This window comes from Ambystoma mexicanum, chromosome 14 (genome assembly GCF_040938575.1).
Source record: "Ambystoma mexicanum isolate Mex_15411 chromosome 14, UKY_AmexF1_1, whole genome shotgun sequence".
Taxonomy (NCBI): Eukaryota; Metazoa; Chordata; class Amphibia; order Caudata; family Ambystomatidae; genus Ambystoma; species Ambystoma mexicanum.
In genome coordinates, this window is record NC_090940.1 from 361,025,232 (window position 1) to 361,051,026 (window position 25,795).

Genomic DNA, 25,795 nt, shown 5'->3' on the forward strand with positions numbered 1-25,795 from the left:
ATGCTTGCTGAGGACCAAATCCTGTCTCTCTGCTTGTAAATGTCCTTTGTCTCACAGAGCAGCGACTGAGAAGGACTCACCTTGTTATAGAGCCCCCTGCAGGGGGTCTCACAATATCTTGGGAGCCAGGGCAGTCTGTATCTGTGATTTCACTAATTAATAACTTTGTGCAACCTCTGAGCAATGTTCGATGCCTTTGAATTAACAAAACCCACCAGTGATGCCTTTAACACTCGCTTAATCATCATGTTTGAATCATTAAACAGGCTTTACCCCTAGCAGAGCCTCATCACATGTCCGGCTCGAGCTCCAGCACACTGTGCAGAAGACTTTGAACAGCCACATCAAACCAAGCATTGAACTGACAGTATTTCGTATCGAAGCTCAACTCGAAACACAAATCAGTATTGCACATAATTTTGAACCACTCTCAATGCCTGATGCGACCTTCAACTGCACAGAGAACCCTGTTGAGTCTGACACGATTCAAATTCCCCGCCTGGGATTCAACATGGGCTGATGCCTTTGAACAGGGTTCAACCTGCAAACAAAACAGCTTGAAGTCTGGTTTGAAACTGTCAAACCACCCAACATTGGATTCAGGTGCTTTCAAGTGACCTTGTTCCCCTGGTCCACCTTTTGGGAACATAGAGACATCCATCGCTAGATAGAAACACATCCTTTTGAACATAGATGCATTTCTTGCCTGTTTTCCTCTCTGACAAATAATCTACAGTGCTTATACATCTCATTTATCTGTCTTCTGTCTTCTGTCTTCTTTCACAGGGGTGGGTTTTTTATACTGTTTTTAATAGTCATTTAACTGATTTGTTTGATTAAAGTATATATTTTCTATCATACTTTGGACATTTATTGTGAAATGTTTCTAATACTGCTTTCTTTCTTTCTTTCTTTCTTTCTTTCTTTCTTTCTTTCTTTCTTTCTTTCTTTCTTTCTTTCTTTCTTTCTTTCTTTCTTGCAACAAGCTGTGTGTATACAACATATAGACCATATAGAAATAGCCATATAAAACTAGACATTACTACATTACAGCAATTCTTAAAAAGATTAAAATACCATTACATATATAATATTTTATCAATTCATCATATAAAAACTTTCAATAACAGAACATTAGAAAAACCTAAAAGTACCAATTAAATAATTACACATCTCGTAAATAACATCACGTTACTGGACCAGTATCTTCATGATTTCAACACACTTCCAAGACAATCTTACGATATAAAATATCAAGTTAAAATCAAATCCATTAAGAAATGCAGGCCAAATCATAGTGTGGTTAGCCATATTAATACTATTGTTATACTCCTTAAAATATTTCTGCTGTAGATCTGCTAAGCTTTCACATTCAAGTAGTAAATGTTCCAAGCTCTCAATAATATCAGTTCCACAGAGCCTACAATAGCTCATTTTATGCTGTATCCCCAGCTGGGCGCCCTGAGTCAATAAGGCAATACTTACATTAAATTTACGTATTAACTATTGCTTCGCTTTTGCACTGTTAGGAAATAATTTTATTTAAGTAGGCTCAGCATCTCTTCTTATAATATATTCAAAGAAAGTAGTGTGATTTTTTGCAGCAAATGGATACATATTTGTGTCAAACCTCAAGATCTGAGAGTCCTTCGGAGGTTACAGATTGACAATTGTTGTTCCCTCGACAATACAGACTGTATTATCATTGGATTCGGATCCAGTAGTCTACCCTTGTTTTTGAACAAAAATATAAACTTGCAGAACATGTCTCCATATACTAAACTAAGAATTGTGAAGTGATCTTCTTACATTATTCTGTATATTTTCACCTTCCCTTGTCCTGTTGTTTTTGCTTTGACTGATTGTTATTTTTCCCAATGTTTTCTTTTTTTACTTCCTGTTTTGTCAGCGCACTGAGGCCCACGGACGTGTTGCCCTATATAAGAAATAAACAAAACTAAACTAATCTATATTGTATTTTGATAGATGATGCTATTCATTAATGTCTAAAAGATGGGCATACCCTCTGGTATTCCACACAGCAATCATATGTGAGGGACTTAGATGTTACTGGTGTTAATGTTAGAAAACACTTTGTTCATCCTTAAGAGTATTTCTGAGCCACGCTCACGATACCTGTTCGTCTGCTTTAACAACCCTGTTTGCTATAATGGAGAATTGTGGAGTGTCATGAACACAATTAGACTCCCTCCTTTTTCTGGTCGGAGGATTAGGGCTATCATCCTTAAAGCTCACAGTGCTGTAAGTGACTCTTTCATCAGAATAACTAACAGATGCTTTATTCAGGGGTTTATAGGTCTGGATTGAGTTTGATACTTACAATTGTACACCTTTGTTTTCTAACACACTTCTTTCATTCCAGATGCATTCCTGAACCATCAAGGACGGTATACTCAAATATACAATTTCCAATTTGTGAGATCATGAGTATTGAATTGATTCAATATCTCCAGATTCCACTTTTCTCAGCTTTTTTTTTTTTGTTTTTAAATACCATAAGAATTGTATTACTATTCGGAAATGGATCTCCTCTTTTTCTGTCCTTCATCTGCAGAGTGAAATATTCTTGTTCCTCAATTACATTAATTCCATCTGAAGGTAATGTAGATGGGTGTGTCCTATTAGATGGTTTACTGTTACATACATCCGCAGATGGCTTAGCCGGGATTTCTGAGCATTTCGATACAACGTCTATGCATCATTTTAGATGTATAGATATCACTTTATCAAGTTCTTTAACAATATCAGGTTTTAGTATAATGGGAACAACAGGTCCCCATTTGCCGCTATTAGAAGAGATTGTTCTCTTTTGCTCCATGGTCAAAAGGTTTTCCATATTTTTTTCCTGTACCACAGTATTCCTGCTTATGACATTATGACATCGGCACTGCACACCTCACCATATGCCAAGTCCTCACCGCTATCAGGCAGTGTAGAAATGGAGTATGTCGAGCAGTCCAGGCAGTCTATTTGGTCTGCAGATTCAACAGTTTTGTCTGTCACAGGATTTTGAGGTGGTTCCTGTTCCAATTCGCTGTTAACTTTTTAGATGTATTTGTGATTTTATTTTTAATTCCCTTTTTTTTCTCGGTGGTGTGGGTAATGCATCAATACATGTTTTAGTGTGGGTTTTAGGTATTTTCCCAGTCAGGTCTTGGTTTTTAGATTTTTTTTTTGCCTGTTCGACTTTTTTGTTTTAGTCTCACTGGTTTGCCGGGCCTTACACTTCTTTTTTTCTGCACATTGTTTGAAATACTTCAAAGAGTTGGTGTTGAGGAGCTGCACCCAACTCAGTCACCAGTTCTTGCATATTAGAAATGTTCACCACTGAAAACTGGTCCAATGCATTACAATGTATCACAGTGTTATCAATAATGCATTCAAGCGTTGGTACGTCACATGAGAAACCCACTCCAATGACATCCTGCTGAGCCATACAGGGGATTTCTCAATCACACACTGAGGTGCATGAATTGGGTAAGGGCAGGCAAGGACTCAGACCTTTGAGGAATGCAATTAGAACCTCCAATTTCTCTTCAGTCTGCATATGATTAGTGGAACCAGCTAGAACATCTAGTTTATTATCAATATTCGTTAAAAGGGTCTGTTGATTATCAGTTTTTTTCAAAAGAGCCTCATATAGCATAATTAGGGTGCATATACTATTGTTCAAGGCATTTAATAGGGGCTCATAATTTGGAGGTTGATGTTGTTTTAGGATGGGCGAGGAGTGGGCTTTACAAAGGACAGGCTAGTTACAGCAGACACATTTGCAGATGACCTAGGGGAATCAGGATATAGCGACAAATTAAACACCTGCACAGATGCAGGCTCGCATAATTGAGTCTCTGGAATAATATTCTCCACCGGAAGAGGCATTTGATCACGGATAACATGAGGGTCTGTTGCAAAGCCCCTACTGAATAATGGTACAAATGGGTCAAGCGTGTCTTTTGCACTTTTGATGAAAGGGTTATGAGAATAAACTTCAATGGTGGTTTGCATGAGGATAACGCCAGCCTGCTGCTGACCAGAGTCTTTATCTTAATGCATTGGGTCACTAAGCAGTGCCACACGCTGGGTAGATTGCGTTTTAACAACTTGTGAATATAACAGAGGGACATCCAGGCCATCCCTCAAATGTACTTGTACACAATGGCGTGGAGGTAGATGAATCAGTTCAGGAGTCTCAGTTATGATGGCTTTTCTGCCGGCCACTCCGCCTGTGTCCTCAGTTTGAGACAGCTGTGCAATCAAATCCGTGTCCAAGATGGAAGAAGGGACAACAGAAACAAGCGTGAATCGGTAGTTGCAAGTTTGATTGAGCTACAAATGGATGAAAGTTTGGGAGCGGTGTCACAGGGGCGTAAAAGGCGCGAATATGAGGGGCCAATGATTTCAGTCAGGTTAGCTTTTTAAAGCCTGCCATCCAATTGCTGAGACTGATGCGATTAGGGAGCATAGTGATGGAAGGATTAGTGGGGAAAGTTACCACAGAGGGGCTTGTTGTAGTTAGCGGCATGCCCGTTTTTAAAGTGTAAAGCACCATGGGTGCACAAAGGAATAAACAACAGGGCTTCCTAAAACAGGCCCTTACTGCGATGCACAAAGGTAATTGAGATCAGAGAGAGAGGGCGGCTGCCCAGCTGCTCCTCTGAACAGCCGAACAGCACTCACCAGACAGCACTCACTAGAAGCATGTGCACGGAAGCGTGTGTGTCCATGTATTTGTCAGGCATCTGGGTGATGTGGGAGGGGCTTCTCTCCAAAAGAAGGAACACAGTGATTAAAAGCCTTGTAAAGTATTCCTTTGAGGTATAGAGTGGACACAGGTTGTTGAAGTCTATAAGTAGTATATCCTACCAAACTTCAACATCGCCGTGGGTAAATAAGCACCTGCAGGACAGCACTCGCCTGACAGCAATCACTCGAAGCGTGCAAGCGCTTGTGTATTTATTTATCGGACTTCTGGGTGTTGTCGGAGGGGCATCTCTCAAAATTCAACATTGCAGTAGAAGTCCAAACAAAGTTCAACAATCACAATGATAGTGCTGTGGGTAAAGAAACTTCTGCAGGACAACACTCGCCAGACAGCACTCACTAGAAGCGCTGACTTATCTATGTATTTATTGTGCATTTGTAAGGCACTTATACAACAAGAAATTGTGTTTCAAAGCTCCCAATGGACAAAGGGGGGACGGAACATGGGAACAGGCAAATAGAAAAGTGATGGAGAGGAAAGAGTTGGTCCTACTGGGCCTTGTTGGCATTCAGAAAGTACAAGTGCAGAGAGAGAGCGGGGGGAGAGGTTAAGTGCTAGAATAATCCACAAGGGTGGAGTGTCAGGGAAGTCAGCCCGTTGCAGGCAACAGGTAAGTGCCTGACAGAGATCACTTGGTAAGGAGTGGGTCTCCTGCCAATACAGTAAGTGCAAACAAGTGAGGGAGCACAGGTCAGTGGGTGCCAAAAACCAAATGCTGGGAGAGGGTGGGGGATGAAGGCGATTGGGCAGGAGGCCAGGACCCAGAGGGCACACAAGAGTACATTGCTAAGAGAGTTCCTTTTTCCTCACGTTCAATCTACTCTTCAAAGTTGGGGGCTGCTTCTTTCCCACCAGGAAAACTCATATGAACCTATGAATATGTTCTCTTTAAATGTTCTATCTATGAACGTATTCTTCTTCGTGGCCATCGCATTTGCACTCTGATTGAGTAAATAAGGGGGTTTGCAAAGCTATAACATTTAACTTTATTTTCCTTCACAAGGATTTGCATTGAGGCCCTCTCCTATCTTTGTTCTAAAGGTTCCTTTGATTTTCCACATTAATCAAATGATGAATTTTCCTTCTAATTTAATTTTGATTCTCACCATCATCTCTTGGATACATCTCCAGCTCCAGTGGTCAGGGGTTTTGTTGACTCTAATGCTTTTATTTATTGTACAGCGATTCTTTATGTGCCTTTTGAACCCGGTCACAGGAGGAAGAAGTCAACCACTACAATGTCAAGTAGCTGGGCTCTACATATGATTTCGTTACTATATGAGCAAATTAATCTGCCTCTCCGGTTCATTCCCAGACAAGGTCTACCAGAGCAATGTCGGTGACCTCAGCTGAATTAAAGGGAGCTTTATTATCTGAAATGTGTAGTCTGAAATTGTGAGATTTGTCCTGAACATGTCTGCATCATTCTTGAAGGCAGGTGACTCTGGTTCCAAGATGCAATCTTGGTGCACTGATTCCACAGGCAGCTTCCAAATATATTTCATCAGGTCTGGAATATGTTAGAGGTGCAGTGTTATGTCTGGTTTTAGTGTTCAAAGTTTGACGTCTTGCTATAGCCTGACTGCTAAAGACTGGAATGAAGAAGATGGACTATGAGGTAACCACCTGATTATTTGCTGGCAGTCTTCATGCCTCTGCATCCTACTCTCCTTCGTCCCAGTTCTCCATCTCACCTGTCCGTCCCACAACCACGATATCCAAAATCTGGTCAGATTTTATGTTGGTTTTTCATCAAACAAACAGGATGAGTGAGGGAAGGCTGTAGACATTGTAAGCACTTCCTGTAACGGGAGGGGCCTGCTATACACAATTTTCAAAAGGAAAGTGCTTGACACTCATGAAGGTTTCTCAGGAGGGTAACCCCTGTATCCATTAAGGACTGGGAAAAGCAGGGGTAGAACTCAGAGTAATGAAAATTAGGTGTAAGTTATCTCGGCCTTCCTTGGTTACTCTGTGGGCAACTGAGTAACAAAGTCAGGTGCCAGTGATTACAAAATAAATAAAAAAAGAACAACTGCAGTTTATCTTCTTGCACTCGTTGCATTCATTGAATTGCATTGATGATAATGGTATCTGTATAAATGTTTAAATAAAACAAAACGAAGAAGAAATGACCGATTTTCTTATCTTGTAAAAGTATATATTGAATGAATATGGCGTGATAGTAAACGATTGGCCTAAGCACATTCGCATCACACTATAAATTGCATTGGATGAACCTGAAACAGGCTGACTATGCTGCCATTTTGAGTTATCTGCCATTTTGATCGCCTCTTGCTTTCTGTGCCATGTTTAGAATTTGTGTTTTTGGCTCCAGCAGAATAAAATGAACTTTGTACTGTTCCATGATGTCAACGTAGATAAGAATGTTGAAGCTACTAAGGTGGATTGTTTGTCCTACACTGAGAAACCTTGGAGTTAAAAAAAAGCCGTACTAATCAGTAATTTAGATACCATCTGTTCCAATAGTGCTTTCTCTGTTCAAACAGCAAAGTAGAATGATGAATAGTTGAACATGCGCTTCTTGCAGAAATCTTTTTTTTTCACTCCTTGAAACTAAGCTGACTTTAAACTTAAGAACAAACGCTAGACAAATATAAGCGAGTAAAATAAGGAATGTTATTTTTGTGTCTTATGTTTGGAAAACATATGAAGTGTGTAATGGAAAACAACAAACTATTCAAAGTTGTTTTTACATGAATTAGCTATGTGGAAAGGCTATAAACCCTAGGTAAATGTATTACACAAAGAGAGACTGGACGATGTGTCCGGGATTGTGGAAAATCTGTTTAAATACTTGTGTTTTTGAAATGTCTAGCACTCTCTTATCTCATGGTGTCTGCTTGCACACATTGCGGGTTGAGCACTCTCTTATCTCATGGTGTCTGCTTGCACACATTGCAGGGTTTTGAGAGCCAGACAGCTGCCTGTTAATAAATGCACATGATACCTTTGGACTCATGACTGGCGTATTTCTATTATGTGGTATTAAGCCTCGATATTCTTGAATCTTTCAACCTATTTGTGTCTAAATTTTGGGTCATTTTTAATAAAATATAGGTGTGGGGTGGGGCAAGGGTATTAGTTAAGGCAGAGGGCTAGAGGGTTGTGCGAGAGGGCTCACCACACATTATTAGACAACAATGCAGTCATTTTGCCTTCATTTCATGGTAAAACGGTGATGATAGGCGTATGTTATAGGGCTGTCGAGGACCTGGTCAATTTGTTAATTGTTCCAAAAGTGCCCAATCCCTAATCCACCCAGTGTATGAAACCAATCTCAGATTAATCGTCTAGAACAGGTGAGGGAAACACAGCAGTAGAATGATTTGCCACCGATAGACCCCCTAAAAGCATATTCAGGTTCATCATTAAAACCAGAACTATCTTCCACAAGAGCAGCCTATTGGTAGATGTCGGCTTGCCTCTATAGTGTCTTCATAAGTGCGTTCAAGCAGGCTGCATGCAAAGGAAACCCTGTTTACACCTGGCGGCCTGAACAATCCACTTTGATGATTGCCGACTGATTAATTTCCGATTTGAGACCACATATACAGAAAGGGCAACAGCATCAGAACCTCACAGCCTGGGATGAATAATGGTGTTAATGTCTCAATGTGAAAGCTATCGAGTCATATTTGTTTTGCTCTGTTAAATTGGAACATCAACAGGTCACAATTGACCACACATTCAGCAGGGTGCAGAGAATGTTTTGCTATTTGTTATCAAGCCAAGCTTTATTGAAACATTGGGACTTGATTTTAATGCTAAGATCTACCATCAGCAGCGTTCTTAAAAGGAATTTCAGGAATTTGGGGCAATTCTAAACATGTTCCACGTGTTTTGTTATCTGATGTATTATTCATTCTTGGTGAATTTGGTAGCACACTCGTGTGATACACATTTATCAGTCACCCTGCGCTGTTTCCTGTCAGCATATGGTGCTTCTAACAGACTCACAGAGGTTCCATGTAATAATGTCGCCACAAAAATATTGCCATGCAAAGATATCGCCAAAAAATGGTCTTTTTTTGTGGCAACATTATTGCATGGAACATGGGGGGGACACCCCCGCAACCCCCAATTTTTTTTATTTATTTATGTATGTATTTATTTATTTATTTATTTTGCCCCTGTCCCCATATATATGGTCACCCAAATAACATCGCCACAACATTTTCCCGGCGATATTATTTACGGCGACCCTATATGTGGCGATATTAATACCTGATACCCTCACAGAGTGAAGCTCCAACTAACCCTCCAGGGGGGAGTTTTTCAAACAAAGCTGGCATGGTACATTCAGAGCAAGTAGTACAGTACATGTGGGCTTGCTCCGCTCCACCTTGTGCGTGCTTTGCAGAAAGTAATATACTATGAGAGTTGGGGATGTTACTATTTCATATGTTCGGGGTGAGAGATACTTTATGGGTGATATGCACTTTGTGGCCATCCTTTAGACTGCAGATAGGCAGGTAAGTGGAGTATGAGGTAAGTGCATCTCTCAGTAGGATAAATAATTGGACGGTGTGGGAGGAGTCTGATACTTTTGTATTGGATACTTGTGTAGCATTGTTTTCGGAAAATTAACCTTGGTAAATGGAATAACTGCTGTGCAATAATTTCAAGGCATATTCCTCATTGCATGAGAGGTCACGTGAAGTCACGTGACGTGTTCCGCCTTGCTTAACATGCCATATTGATGTCGAAATGCACAGCCCTGGAGTACCAGGAAGGCATTTACTAGCAAAGTACTTGAACCATAGGCTTTCCTTCGTGTATTTGCATTTATATGAAAAAGGCATTGAACCGCTGCAACAAGAATAGGCAAAGCCTTTCCGCTCGAGGCGCTTTAAAGGACTGGCATTGATGGTGGGGATGGAAAGTTGATAATCAGAAATGGGGAAAATGCGGATTCATTTTACAGGATTTACAGGGATGTACACTCTTGCACAGGTGGGAGGAAGGTGCAGGATCTGGGGAGAAAGCGCAGGTGGGTGCTCGGGTGCTCCTTCTCTTGAAAGGAGGGGGGCTTAACGTGTGATCTTGAAGACCTGTACTCTTGTTTGAATTCTTAATTTCGAGGTACAGGGAATTCCATTGGCCCGGGGAAAGGCGTGTGAAGGAGTAGATGATGTGGTCAGCAGAGATGGTGTGGACTGTCACTGTAGGATAAAACATAGTTAAAGGTCATTCGACATATACTAAAGCAGCTCTGCATTCTATAATATCACATTACAACAGGGTCAAAATAATAATGAAATTGTGTAGGTTTTTGCAAAAAAATAAACGTACAAACCACACACGTTTCACATTTTCACAACACTTGATCTCTAATGGGGTCTATGGTGGTTTGTTGGTCTCCTCTAGAAGCTAAGGGAAGCAGAGCGAGAGAGAGAGAGGGGGAGAGAGAGAGAGAGAGAGAATGTCTTCGACTATTAGTGTTGTACTGCTGAATACATTAGTTTGAAAAATCCCTTAACTTTGAAGAAAATCAAATAACTCAAGTGAAGCATAAAAGTTCTGTCCTTATTTTTCCACCATAAAATGCACAGAGACGTATAAAATTGGAAAACAGCACACTCACACCACATCTTTCACCAGAATAAATCAGCGTTTGAAAGGCCTGTCGGTAAAATATTGGATTGAATCCCTCGAGCTACTGCTAAATTCTGGCCCTCTACAGAAATTAATTTGCATAACCCTATCAATCCGACACAGTAACATATAATATTTCTTTCCAAATTCAACTTAGTGTGTGATATTTTTGCTGTGAAGAACATTTCCGTGAGTGGCGCAGGAATGTATTACCGCGGTTGTCTAATCAATCTGGAAAGCGCATCGCCTTCATAAAGCGAGAGCCCCCGCTGACCTTTGTTCTGTTGTGGTATCCTTTGCTCGGCCGTGCACTGCTGAGCTTGCTGCACAGCCACTGCAATGCAAAAGAGCAAGTTGGCTCGTTGCAGTACAGTTCACACCGAGCTTCTGAATAACCACGCTATTTCCCTGAAGTATTTCCTTACGCTTGGAGCAATTCAATAATGTTGGAATGGGTCCTTATGCTCTGAGAAAACAAGGTGTAAGCGGAACTACATGAAATTACGGGAGAACACATCAGAAAAAAGAGTGAAAGATGTAATCATACAGTAGATTTATTCTAATGTAAGGACTACGATTTAAAAAGACTGAATGTATATCACGAGCCTTGTGGTAAAGCTGGACGACCGTCTGTGAGACACAGAACAAAAAGTTCTATGTTGTGTCAATTTTTACAGAACACTTTTGGGTTCCAAAATAGTCCACTGCAATTCTTAAGAGCACCCCCATGATCTCCCTATCACCCGTTCATAAACCTCCTTACCCCAAAATTCCCCCAAAGTATGTTTTCTTCTATTTCCAACTCAATGCCCTGGAAATAGAAAGAAAATCAATAATAAAATGCCCATGGCCCTTCATAGGCCCGCTAAAACTCTGTACAAGGATCCTGTGTGGAGAGGGTGGGGAGAACCCTAATTACCTTAGCCCATACCGGGTCCACCACCCGAGGAACGAGTGCATGCTTTGAACATAAAGCAAGTTTTATTGTACAATTATCCGGGGAGCAGTTACATGGTGCTGTAGCACCAAACTAACTAAATTCTCAACAAACAACAATTGTTACATTTTTAAACATTTTGGCAACAGTTAAAACACTCCCAGATATTTTATTACCACATACCTTCAAACATTATTGGGCAAAACTTTTACAAAGAACTTCCATCTTTTACAAATTCATTCTTTCTCATTGATCATTGACAATCTTTACGACCATCTTCAGATTTTATTCCAAGTCCGTCTTTGCTGGGGATTAGTCCGTAGTAGGTTGTGACATCATGGTACAATGAAACATTCACATGTAACATAATTCATTACTTAGCAAAAACAGGCCGAGAGCCTTTAACCTTCAGTGTGATTGCACATGGTCAGCTCAGATATTTTAACAATAGAGGAAGGGATGAATAAACAGGTTTTCTTTGAACTACAGATTGCGATATCCTCCCAGACTACTGGTTCCTCTTAAAACATTATATATTATGGGACCACTACTCCAGCACCTACAGCCTCTAGTTTCAACCTGTGTAAACAATTAAACTCTGGACACCCTGGCCTCGGACCCCATCTTTATTGCCTGCCCAAACAAATGGACAATCTCCTCTACGCAACTTCAATGGAACAAGCAATATTACATCAGTTCCTTTCAGAACTGTTAAGCCATAAACCTTCGTCCTGCTTGCAAGCTGACCTTCTACCTTCTACTGGATGTCTGATTCTCCCTCCTTCAACCCCCAAGGCCCGAAAATCCAGAATATCCCAACTGCTTAAAATGCATCATGTAACCTCTAACTGCAAAGTCTGAATACATTTATAAAGCCCCAATGCATGCAATTTATATAAACTCCTTATTAAACTTCTTCCATATGCTTCTCTGTTTGATCCAAACGTCCTTTTACATATTTCTCCATGTGTATGTTTTACAAATGTTATTCCTTCTTCATAGCGGAATCGCAGGACAGGCCCCCCTTACGCATGCACAGTGAGACCCTCTCGGTCTTCTAGTTTCCATGTACTTCAGAGCAACCTGCGTGTAAATCGTGTTCATGTTGTATTTATAACATTGTATCTTTCTACATGCATGCAACTCTAATATGTATCAGTTCTAGACAACAGTAACATTAAAAAATACCACATGTCATCCTCAATTAACTATGCTCGATACATATGACATTGCAACATCGCACCCAGTTCACCGCTACCCCTAGTCATCAATATGGCGCGCGCAACATGAACCCCTCAAAATCATGGGGACCCTTCCTGACTACCTCAATATTCCCTGCTTGTAATGCTTATGCAAAATACAAGCTAAAACACCGTGGCGCCAGTGCGCAGCCATCTTGGACACTCAGCTCCCATCACCTTAACGAAAGCCTGCGCCTACGTGGGCTCAATAAGAATAAATGTGCCTTTTTGCAGCGAGGGTAAGGAAAGGTCACATAAATATTGCTGCTATGTGGACTTATTGTGAAGAATAGTTATTGTATTGTCCGCTGAAAGACGAGCCTGAAAGAGAGTCGGAGCGCTCTGCAAGTGCATTAATAAGGGGTTCTGGGAATGACCGTGAGGAGAGGGAAGTTAGGTTTTTCCATTTCTAGCTGTTTTTTATCCACTCTTTGCACCTTCGACTTGTGATCTGTTCTTCGGTCGAGGGCAGTCATAACTGAGAAGGGCGGGGGCATGCACCCATAAAGAGAAGAGTTTTTTCCACTGTGGTCAGCAGTTAGAATCTGGACCCCCAGGTGATGCAGTCTCGCTGAGAGGGAGGATGATCCACTCCAGACCCCGTTATTACGTGTGATCTCTTTGCTTACCTGCTCTGGGACTAAGTAGTGGCGTAGTGGCCAAGATGAAGGTGTCTTCTGCAGCTTTGCTATCGGTGATGCTCTCTTTTTCTATGTTTCTGTATAACTAACTATATGTTTATTTTATGTATGATATGATATGATATGATATGGCATTTGTAACGCGCCTATACACAAGTGTTTCAAGGCGCGAGATGTATGAGATGTGTTCATATATAAGGAATGAATAAAGGGCCTATAACGAGTCATTTACATTGTTTACCATAACTAATGGTGAACTAAGTGTGATTTACTGCCTTCTGAGTCCAATAACTTGTTTTGTCAAGGGCAGGAGAAACCTAAGTCTAAGGTTCTCCCCACGTGGCCGAGCAAAAGCAAAACATTTTGGTGTGAGCAGTCTCTTTGTGCTGATATTGATGCCAAAGGAGCTTGTTAAAAATTGAATGTAGGTTTTGGACTCTGAACGGCATAAAAAAAAAAAAAAGGTCTGTGTATATTGATGTATTAACTATATGGAAGTGAAACATCCATTTGATAAAATGAGTTCCCTATTTAGGAAAAAAGGAAGCTCTGCATACGGAGACTCTCCTGAGGTAACTATCCCAGGGTGGACTAAGAGTCAGTATGATAATGTCGGCCAAACTTGGGCATGCGCTGCAGGGTTGAGTGAGACCTGGGATACCAGTATAGGAGAGGTGAGCCCGGATGAAATGGCGAAATGCCTGCAACAGGCGTCAGTAGAGAAGGGGAAAGCATGTTCGGCTCTAGGAAGAAGTGGTTGGATTCTGTTGCATGTGTTTCGGAAGATGCACCAACAGATTTTGGAATTACAGGCAAATGTTGAAAGACTGGAAAAGGAGTTGGCTGCTGAAAATCAGATTGCATTGATGCAGCATCTCCAAATTAAATTGTATCATATTAAGGCAGACAAATATCAAGCAGTAGCCGAGCATGCTGCGGTGAGGGTTGCTCGCCACAAATATCAAAAAAGACGAGGGAGGGTAAACTCTCAGAAGGTGGCAACTGTGATTGCCTGCACAGGAATGGATTGGGACCCCGATCAGTGGGACGGAAATGTTTTCGATAGGACTAGTACTGAAAGCGGTTCAGAGCCAGAAGTTGTACCCAAGCCAGAACCTGGCTGGGAAGAGGTCAAGGTTAAAACTGTAGTATGTAGGAGGATGGGTCGTCATCCAATGAATCCGGGAGGAGGAGTAGTGGATATGACCGCACTTGAGGATTACTCACAGCAGAAGATTGGGGAAATAATTAACCAATTGAAACAGGCGGCCGTCAAATCTTTGTTAGCCTGGATGGTTAGATTATTGGGCGGAGGGATAGCGGGTCTCCGTGTAGATGTAACAGATGCCACCAGGTTCCTACCCTTAACACAGGAAGTGCATATTCAGGAGACCCTGCATACAGGCTCTCCTCATGACACTAACCTGGAAGAGGGGCACATGTTTCTTTTACATTTAGCAGCCCAGGGGTGTAATCACAAGTATCCGATTATGTCAGATTGGCTGACTGAGGAGAAAAAATGGTACACGATGAAAGAGGAAATTCAAAGAGTAAGGGAACATGCTACGAAAGAAGCAATTCATGTAGAAACTCCAGAACACATGGGGTTGGTAAACCTATCAGTTTCTTCTAGAAATAACCTTATCGAAACGGCCCCTCCAGCATATAAAAACATTATGATGACCCTATTAGTGGGAATGACTGGTAAAATAACGGATGAGGTGATGGATGCTATTACGAAATTGGCAGATCTAGGAGAATGGGAAAACTCAGGGGAACAACCTAGAGAATGAGAGAGGGAGTGGTGAAATGAAAGACACACTCCGGGGATGAGGTTTGATAGGCAAAACTCTTGCATATCCAGAAAGGATATGTTTCTTGCTTTACTGAAAGATGGAGTACTGCGGGAAGACATCGATGGGATTGAAACGCAGGAAATGTATCAACTATATAAAAAACGGGGCCTAGAGGGGAAGGAGCGTTACAAACAAGTGAAGCAGCAGGAAGTACATAAGCCAAAGAAGGAGGAAGATCATTTTGGACCACCTTCAGAGGGGGGAGACAATGAGTCTCCCAATAGGTCCATACCCTCCCAGCCAACGTATGCAGACTTAAGGAAGATGGTGAGTGCAATGGTAGAAAGGGAATCCAAATACATGCACTTTAGGAACAAATAGGTTGAGGGTCAAACTCGGGTAACAAAGGCCCAGGTGAAGGTGGACAGACAGCCTCATATACAAGTACAATTATTTGGCAATCGGGAAAAACACAAGAGGTTCCAGTCTTAATTGATACCGGTGCGGATGACTCATTGATACATGGAAATCCTTCAAGATTTAAGGGAAGACATTTTATGATTACGGAATTGGGGTGCAAAGAGACCCCTGCAGTCCAAACGAATATTGCTATGAAATTGGTTAGTTGAGAAGAGACACATATCAGGTGTTAATTGTTCCTCTTCCTGAATATATTATTGGATTTGACATTTTAGAAGGGTTGACACTTTTGGTGTTAAGCTTTATCAGTTTGGGGTAAGTGCTTTCACTTGTACTCCTGTGATTGTAGGATAATTGAAAATGCCCCCGGTGCAGGTTCCAATAACCACAAAAAGAGTGTCCATGAAACAATATCGAATACCCGGGGGGCAGAAGGAAATTGCAGAAACCTTTAAAGGGCATATTGAAGCCGGTGTGTTGCGTCCCGTAACCATGGCTTCGAACAATCCGATCTGGCCCGTCAAAAAATCAGATGATAGATACAGAATGACGGTTGATTATCATTAGTTGAACAAACACAATCCCCCGCTAATACCAGCAGTTCTGGATGCAGTGACTTTGATTGAAAATGTACAAACATTTGATGGAACTTGGTATGCAGTGTTGAACTTAGCTAATGCCTTCTTCACCGTACCAATTGCAGACGAATGTCAGGAACAGTTTGCATTTTCTTGGAATGGGAGGCAGTATATGTTCAAAGGTTTAACAATGGGTTATATGCATAGGCTGACAATCTGTCACCGGCTGGTGGGAGAACACTTGGAAAAAATTCTGTGCAAACCGAATATACAGATTGAGCACTATATATATGACATATTGATTCAAGGTAAGGATGAGAATACTGTGCAAATACACCTAGACCTTATCAAAGATGGTTTAACAATAGAGGGGTGGGAAATTAATGACACCAAAACCCAAAGTCTGGCAGAGTCTGCGATTTTTCTAGGAATACAATGACATAATGGGCATCATGAAATGGTGCCAAAAACCAAACAAAAGATCCTCGAGTTTTTAACTCCAAAGACTAAAAAACAAGCTTAACAGTATATTGGGCTGTTTGGATTCTGCAGACAACACATACCACATTTGGGACAGATTTGGGCACCCCTTTATAAGGTGACACATAAGAAATGTAATTTTGAATGGATTGAGGAACAAGAAAAAACGTTCCAATTGGCCAAAGACACCCTTCAGAAAGTGCTTGATTTATGGGCATTGAGGGACGGAGAGGTGGAGTTGAATGTATCCGTACAGGATGTTTATGCCAACTAGAGTTTATGGCAGAAACAGGACAGAAAAAGAGTGACCTTAGGATTTTGGAGTCGAAATCTGCCCGATGCTGGTGACAGATATACTACCTTTGAGAAACAGCTACTAGCATGCTATTGGACAGTCATAGATATGGAACAGAAAGACAGTGAGTCATGATGTATTGATCCAGCCTGAAATACCAATTATGCAATGGGTACTGAGCTCCACTAAAACACACTGAATTGGGCATGCACAAGAGGCTAGTGTAATCAAATGGAAATGGTACATTCAAGATCGTGCCAAAACCGGGAAAGGTAGCATGGCAAAATTACATGACAAAGTGACAGGAGTCCCATTAGTAGATCTTGAAACAGAGGGAGAGATGATTATCGATGAATCTCCAGTTAAGTGGCTGATCCCATATAGAGAATTATCAAGTGAACAAGTTGAGCATACGTAGTATACTGATGGTTCAGCCACATATGTAGGAGTTGAGTGACAATGGAAATGAGTAGCGTACATTCCCAAATTGGAAAAGGTACTAACCACCTCTCGGAAAGGGAAGAGTAGCTAGTACACGGATCTATATGCCGTGTATTAGGCTTTGAAGCAAGAGACGCCTGGGAGTTGTCGTATTTAAACCGATGCATGGCCTTTTGTGAATGGGTTGGTGGTGCGGCTGCCAACTTGGCAAAGGAATAAAATGGATCTTTCATGTCCCCTAACGCCCTGAGGCTTTGGGGTTAATTGAGAGTATTAATGGATAGTTGAAAGTTCAATTGCACAAGACAGGCAATGGTACCTTGAAAGGATGGCGAGAACGTGTACTAGAAGCTGTTCAAATCTTGAATAACCATCCCATTGTGAACGGTGAAACTCCATTGATGCGAATGTTAATACCAACCTTATCAATCAGACCAAATAGATTAATGGAAACTCTGTTATACTGGGAAATATCTCCTGGTGTGTCAGCTCTTTACCGTGCCACTCCTAAATGAGTTTGCTGCGCTGGATTTGCATGCAAGGGAAGAAATTTGTCTTGAACCATGAGGTATTGCTGTGATTGATGCAGGAATTGGAGTACAAATTGCATCTGAGCATATGGGATTAATTCTAAGACAAGACAGGAAGCTCGCATTATGCTATTCTTTCTTTATTACTGCCACAACAGCTTTTCAACTGTAACTTTTAAAATGACAACATTTATAACTTTTTTCTGTTCTCTTAAGAAAACATGTGTACATTTGGATTTAAAAGTTCTCCAAAACCAGGAAAGTTCTAAAATCCTGCTTACAGCCAAGGATCCCATGATCCTCTGGGTTTAGGTAGTCTTGATCTGTACCCCTGCACCTCTCAGCTTGCAGGTAAGCCCATAAGAACCCCTCACCCCAGGTCCTTTCCTCTTTCTTTTTGAGGCCCAAGAAAAGATAAGTACTTCATATTTGGCAAACTCTCATATTAAGCTTAATGGCTTTCGTTTTCACAAATAATCATGGTAATAGCGCTCGCGCATAACATACAATAGTGCTAGATAGCCTGTGGCATTTTTAAAGAAACGTTACTGTACCAGCGCGTGATTGTCAGAGCGCTTTTTTCTTACTGCGTAGTTCAGGTGACGGTTAGTGAACGCGTTGTGTGTGGAGAAGGAGGCGGGGCCGCCACCACGAGCGAACACGCTCGCCTCAGGCAGTCGGCCCACTCCTTTTACATGTTATAAAGCTACGCCGGCTAATCCGGTGGTCTTTAAGACCCAGGGGAGCAGGAGAGATCCTTCTCCCAGCTTCCCCTGCGTCTGTAACGCTCGCACGCACAATTTAATGGTGCAATCGTGGAATGGACGGATTTCTAGCCTCACAATTGTTTAAAAAAAAAAGAAAGAATTTTGAAAGGGGAATTACAAATTGAGAGCTGGATTCTTCCCAACACATTTCTCAAAGGAAAACAGCCGGTCAAGCTGACACAGAACAAAGCAAGTTAGAGCTTACTCAATCCCCTTTGGCTGACATTACAGATTTGGCACTGCCAATCACAGATATGGCTCCAGGTTAACAGCTCTGGTCAAGCTCCATCCACTTCACCAGAGTGGTCTCAAGAGGAATGGGAAGAAGGTCCTTACCACCAGGAAGATGATCTCTCCCAAAGTTTTAAGCAAGTGCCGGGAGACACTCTAACTAAAGCAGTCTCAGAAGGTGTCCAGCCTATCACACAAAGATTAGAAGTCTTGGAGGCTATAATGGCGGAACAGCAAGCCCGCCTTGCCAGAAAAAGAAGAGCAGATCGCCCCGGAGAGAGCCCATCAGCCAGACACCCCGCTGGGGTTGATTATGAGGGGCGTAAAGCAGCTCAGAAGAGCAAGAACTCTTCGACACCCCCAGGCAACTTGGAAAGGGAGGATACTGCTCCCCAAGGGTCAAGCGACCCTTTCGCAAGGCTAAAAAGAGCCTTCCTGGATAAGAAAAAAGAATGCAAGGACAGACCCCCTGCCCCAGGGGTGAACAATCAAGGGGACAATGATGAAGGCTACATACCTGACGTTGAGGGAGAAGATGACAACGACACTGGTCATCATGTTGAAGAGGATGTCGATCCTCAAGATGGAGATTCCACTGCTGACATGTTTGACCCGGAGTCCATCCGGCACCCAAAATCTTCTGAGTGGGTTCCATCGCCCAGAGTTGCAGCTTACATGGCACAGCACATACGAAAACCGCTAGAACGAGAAGTGCGATCGCGTATGCGATCAGAGTGCCCCAGGCCAGACTTGCCAGGGAAGCTATCGGATACACCGGACCTAGATCATAATATAGTCACATTTGTAACTAAGACCACACGGACATTAGGAAAGGAATTGACTGTGCATGGCGAGGATGCCAGGACAAGCTCCTCAATATCGCAGGTCCATTAGCCAAGATAATGGATCTTGCGGAGAAAGCGAAAGATACTGGGTCTCCAGTGGACGTGCCTGCTCTGGCAAACTGAGCCCAAAGAGCAGTTTGTCTCCTAGGGAACGCAAATTGTGCGCTTTCATCAGAAAGGAGAAAGGTGTTTTGCTTAAAATTGACAGCAAACTAAGCGACCTAGCCTCGTACGAGGCAGGCGAAAGCACCAAAGGCCTATTATCTGGTGAAGCATTCGCTAAAGAAATGTCCCAGTTTGTGGGCACATATTCAGCGCTGGAGAGAGCCCAGACTTCGATAAAGAAGATTTTTCCAGGCTGAGTTTTTTACGGGCCCAGACGACAGAGGGGTCGTGTGTCCGGTTGCTTCAATTACAACCGAAGACCCCAAGGGCCACAAGCCCAGTACTGGAAAGGGAAACAAGACACCTTTTCCCGACCAGAGCCAGGTTTCCCAGAGGCCGTAGGGGGAGAGGATCCTATCACCAACCTAATGCATCAGGAGGTGAGTGCAGTGAGCATGAGTGTAGGAGGAAGAACTCTTCATTTTCTGAATGCATGGAAAGCATTGTCGCGCGATGCATGGGTGTTGCAGGCAGCAGCATGTCTTCAACTAGAGTTTGTGGGTTGCCCCTTTCAGAGTTCAGAGCCATGTCCCATTCACATGGCGAGCGAGTAAGCAGTACTGTTGCACAGCACGCTCCTCAAATTGAAAGACAAGAACGCCATAGAGCAAGAGATTCAGAGAGGACCAGGATTCCTCAGCAACATGTTCCTAATACACAGAGGGGACAAGAAATGGGCAGTTATACATTTAAAAAGTTTAAACGAGTGGCTAGTTTACAATCACTTCAAGATGGAAGGTATCCATCTGCTCCAAGACCTCCTGCGTACAGGAGATTGGTTAGCGCGCCTCGATCTCAAAGATGCTTAACTGACGATTCCGATAGCTCGGGAATTTCGGAGGTATCTCAGATTCCGATGGAACGGAGAGACATGGCGCTTTACATGTCTACCGTTCGGCCTAGCAGTAGTTCCCTGGGTGTTCACGAAATTGATGAGATCTGTAGCAGCGGCCATAAGAGAGAGAGGAATTTGCATTATTATTTACCTAGACGATATTCTCGTGCTAGGTTCGGACAGAGTGTCTCTCACGTTCAGTGGATCTTCTCACTCCTGTCATCACTCGGATTTGTAGTGAACTTAGACAAATCCCAATTGACACCCGTTCAGAACGTGGAATTCCTGGGTTTCAACATAGATGCTCGCAAAGCGACGCTCAAACTCCCACAGCGCAAAGTAAGAGCGATAAAGGAAGAACTCAGGCTCGTCATAGTGAAGAGAGTCATTTCGCTATGAAGCCTCGCCAGAGTAGTGGGTCTGCTTGCAGCCTCTATTCAAGCAATCTTTCCTGGTCCCCTTCACTATCTAGCCCTACAGAGATTAAAAATAAGACACCTCCAAGGAGGACTCGGGTATCACCAACTGGTGACACTAGATGCCAAGGTCATTACAGAGCTACACTGGTGGCTCCAGAATATGCAAGCCTGGAATGGCCGTGCAATTTTCGGGGACTCCCCAGACCTCATCATAGAGTCAGATGCGAGCATATCAGGCTGGGGGCTCCGATGCAAACACATAGAGACAGGAGGAAAATGGTCAGAGCAAGAGTTGCGCCTCCACATAAATTGTCTTGAATTGTTAGCAGACCCATTCGCAGTCCGTGCATTCATGAAGGACAGAGCAAAATGTTGTGTACTGCTCAAGATGGACAACATCCCAGCAGTACGATATATCAACAAATTAGGAGGAACGAAGTCCAAACTGCTGGTGGAATTGATGAAGGACTGCTGGTGGAATTGATGAAGGACTTCTGGCATTATTGCCTCCAGAATCAGATATCAGTCTCAGCCGAATACCTACCAGGCACTCTCAACGAGATAGCGGACTGGAACTCATGATATCTTGTGGATTCCAGTGACTGGAAATTGCACCTGCGAGTATTCAAGGAGTTGCAGAGACTCTGGGGCCCGTTTCATATAGATCTGTTTGCCTCCAGACTGAACGCACATTTAAACCCAGATTTACTTCAGCTGGAGGATAGACCCGGGTGCAGCTGGCATGGATGCATTCCTCCAACCATGAAACAGAGCGATCCACTATGCCTTACCTCCGTTTCTCATGATCACAAGGGTATTAGCGAAAGTTTGCAGAGATCAAGCAGAATTAGTGATAATACTCCCCATGTGGAGATCACAGCCCTGGTTTCCAGTAGTGATGGAACTTTCTACGGATTTTCCGATGACAGTTCCTCATCACCCTGACCTTCTGCTCGGCCCATCCAGACAGAGACACCCGCTAGTGACGGCGGGCACATTGCGGTTGATGGCCTGCAGGGTTTCAGGAGAAAGTGGGATTTGACAGGCATTTTGCGACTCGCTGCAGATTGCATCAGAGATTCCTGGGCGCCTTCCACCTTCAGGAGCTACAACGCCACATGGAAAAGTTGGGCCCAGTGGTGCACAGAGCATAGTCTGGATCCCGTTTCTGCCCCTGTAGTAGAGATACTCAATTTCTTGGCGAAAAAATTCAGGAAGGTAGCGCCTTTAGGACTATAGGAGTGTTCAGATCAGCTATTTCAGCTGGACATGACAGGATAGAGAATGCCGCCGCTGGCGAACACCCCACTGTACTGCGATTACTGAGAGGAATGAAACTCAGAAGGGCTCCCGAACCGAAATACGCAGTACTGTGGGATGTCAGAGATGTTTTCACTCTTTTTCTCGCATGGCCGGAGAATGAACATCTTTCTCGATCCCAGCTATCTGGGAAATTAGCAATGCTATTATGTCTCACGGCGTGCCGTAGAGTATCCGACAGTGAAAGCACTAGAAATCGATAGGAAGATATTCTACCCAGAGGAAATAGCCTTTACTATCGCTAAGCGAACGAAAACAGATTCTAAATTTATCTCCTACCCCTATCTTGTAGAGAATAAGAAGCTGTGCGTAGCACAATGTATTAAAGATTATGAAACTGCAACAGCGCATCTAAGACCTAGGGGAGGAACTCAGCTGCTAATAGCGCGTAGAAAGCCTTTTCATACAGTAGCAACAGTGACTATCGCCAGATGGGTGCAAGAGGTGATGGATTGGGCAGGGATAGACTTAGCCCAGTTTGGTGCGCATTCTGCTAGGGGTGCGATGGGACTTAAAGCTTTTTCGGCAGGCGTGTCTCTGCAAGATATCATGAAGTCGGCTGATTGGTCATCCGAGCCAACCTTTAAGACTTTTTACTTCAAGCCTGTGTCAGACATAGCTAATAGAGTGGTGGCGAGCTTTGAACAAGCATAATGCAAGCCTCCTGTCTTGTCATAGAATAAAGATTGACCACGCTTACAGATCAGGAAGTCTTCATTCTATTAAAGACAAGGAGGCGAGCATTATATCCCACCCATATGATAGACGAAAAGCTGAACATATATGTCATGTATTAGATGTTCATCTTTGTCTGATACCCTCCCTGATCATTATCCGTTTTCTCATAGGAGACGACCAAAAAGCAGCCTGATCGGAAGCAAGAGACTTAGACATGTGCAAATGGCAGTAATCCGAGAAATTCCGAGTCAGCTCATTCGGAAACACAGTTGCAGTTCTGTTGAAGAGACTTTTGTTGATGGACATTAAGACTGTTAAAGTTATTTCGAAGTTGTAATGGGAAAAGAAAGAGGAAAGGACCTGGAGTGAGCGGTTCTTATGAGCTGACCTGCAAGCTGATAGGTGCAGGGGTACAGGTCAAGACTACCTACACCCAGAGGATCATGGGATCCATGGTTTTAAGCAGGATTTTAGAACTTTCCTGGTTTTAGAGAACTTTTAAATACAAATGTACACATTTTTTCTAAAGTTAACAGAAAAAAGTTATAAATGTTGTAGTTGTAAAAGTTATAGTTGAAAAGCTGTTGTGGCAGTAATAAAGAAAGAATAGCATAATGCTTGCCTCCTTGTCTTTAATAGAATGAAGACTTCCTGAGCTGTAAGCATGGGCAATCTAGATCTGGATTAGATATATACGGCATTCAAGTGTTAGGAGGGATTGCGGATGCAGATTATCAAGGTGTGATTAAGGTCATCCTCATTAACAGTGGTGAGAATATGTTACTAATACGTAAATACATAAGCGGGATTGAGTGGCCCAATCATATTAATACCTGTAAAATTATCCATGGAAAAGAAAGGAGAGCCACCCACAGTATTAACCATTCATGGGGACAAGGGTTTTGGCTCGTCAGATGTAATGATTCAGGTGCCAAAGTATGGGTCGAAAAACCTAATGGTCCTCCTCTTCTGGCAGATGTAATTGCAGCCGGGGAGGATCAAGTGGTTCTTGTAATGGAACCATGGAAAAGAAAAATGACGTATATCCTCGCTGAAAAATGTTATTTGCATGAGTAATGTACCTCATTGATATCCTGTTTCTGAATTCTGATGTTTTAGATCCTGAGTATGCCGAGTGCCTCTGTGAGGCACGTTCGGTGTGAGGCACGGTGGAGTGTCTTTGGGAGGGTCCAGGGACATGTTGGAGGATGTGGCAGATGTCTCCATTCTCCAGCTGGATTTGGGGATCTGGATGAAAAGTGATATACCCTCCACTAGTTTTGCGCCGGATGATGCATCTGTTGCAGCTTATTATGGCGCATTGAGGAAATGGCGGGGGCAACAACGTACTGCTTTACTTTTGCCCCATTCTGGAATTTCTACTTTCTTTTCACATCACGGCTATTCAGCCCTTGTCAGGCAACCGGAGAACATATGGGTTTATTTGGCCTGACAAGTTTTGAATCTCTCACATTTCTGTTTGGCAGTGATGCACAGTTCCGCAAATCTGATTTCCACATGCCTTGTGGCTATTCCAATGCCTGCCCTGATTTTGAAAGAGTTATTCAGGGTTTTGCATAATGATTCCTGGGTTGAGTCTTCGGATGTCAAAAATTCCTTTTCTGTTAATGAATATTGTAAGTTTTGCATGGACACTATACACAAATGGAAAAACTTGACCCGCATCGTGACCCATGACATTGCTACCTTGGATGTGTGTTATCAAATGACTTTTGATCCATCCTATGTTGGAAAATACCAACAGCTAAATTTAGTCCAGGATAGAAAGAGAACTGATTTTGAACAGCGCTTATGTACAAGACCCATAAGTGTTTGTGTTGATGTATCAAATAATATGTTATGCAACTTTACTGTTTTGACTGCTAGTCACCTGAACCATGTAAAACTTCCCCCAGGTTGGTTATTCTCCTGTGGGAACTTTACTTATTCATACTTTCCTGCTAATATTTCAGGTTATGCTGTGCTTTGACACATCTTGGTTTAATGATGTTTCATTTGCAACATGCTGTTAGGGGATCTACACATGCTTCTTCCTATACCGCCTTATCACCTGACTGCAATTCTGATGTCCATTTGTTTTCTGAGGCTGTAGTATTAGCGTTAGCCATTTCTATCATTGGGATTTGGCGTCTAGCAGCTGGAGGATATAAAACCATGATTAAATTAGCTTGCCTAGTAGTTAAAGGGCTTAATGAGACTTTGCAAGCTTTAACTGAACTGTTGCTGATAATAGACATTAAAAAAAAAACTATTTTGCAAAACAGAGCAACTACAGATTATTTGTTCTTAAAGCATAATCTGGGGTGCGAAACACTGGAAGGAATGTGTTATTTTGATTTGGGTGACCATTCCTAGTCCATTGAAAAGCATATAAAGGTATTAAAGGAACTAGTTGATCGAGTAACACAAGATCGAGATGGGAATTGGTGGGAGGAATCATTTGCATAGATTACCAAAGCACTATGTTCTGCTTTGATTTGGATATTTGGTGTTTCTGCTGTAGTAGTTCGACTTTGTTGTTGTGCTTCGTGTATTCTGAATTTCTGGAGTATGGTCCAACGGTTTTGGGTACCTCCTTCACGCCCGTCGGGTTATGGTAGTTGATTGTCCAAGGGGTGAAGTGTAATGCTTATGCGAAATGCGAGCTAAACAACATGGCGCTGGTGCACAGCCATCTTGGACAGTCATCTCCCATCACCGTAATGAAAGCCTGCATCTATATGGGCTCCGTAAGAATAAAAATGCATTTTTGC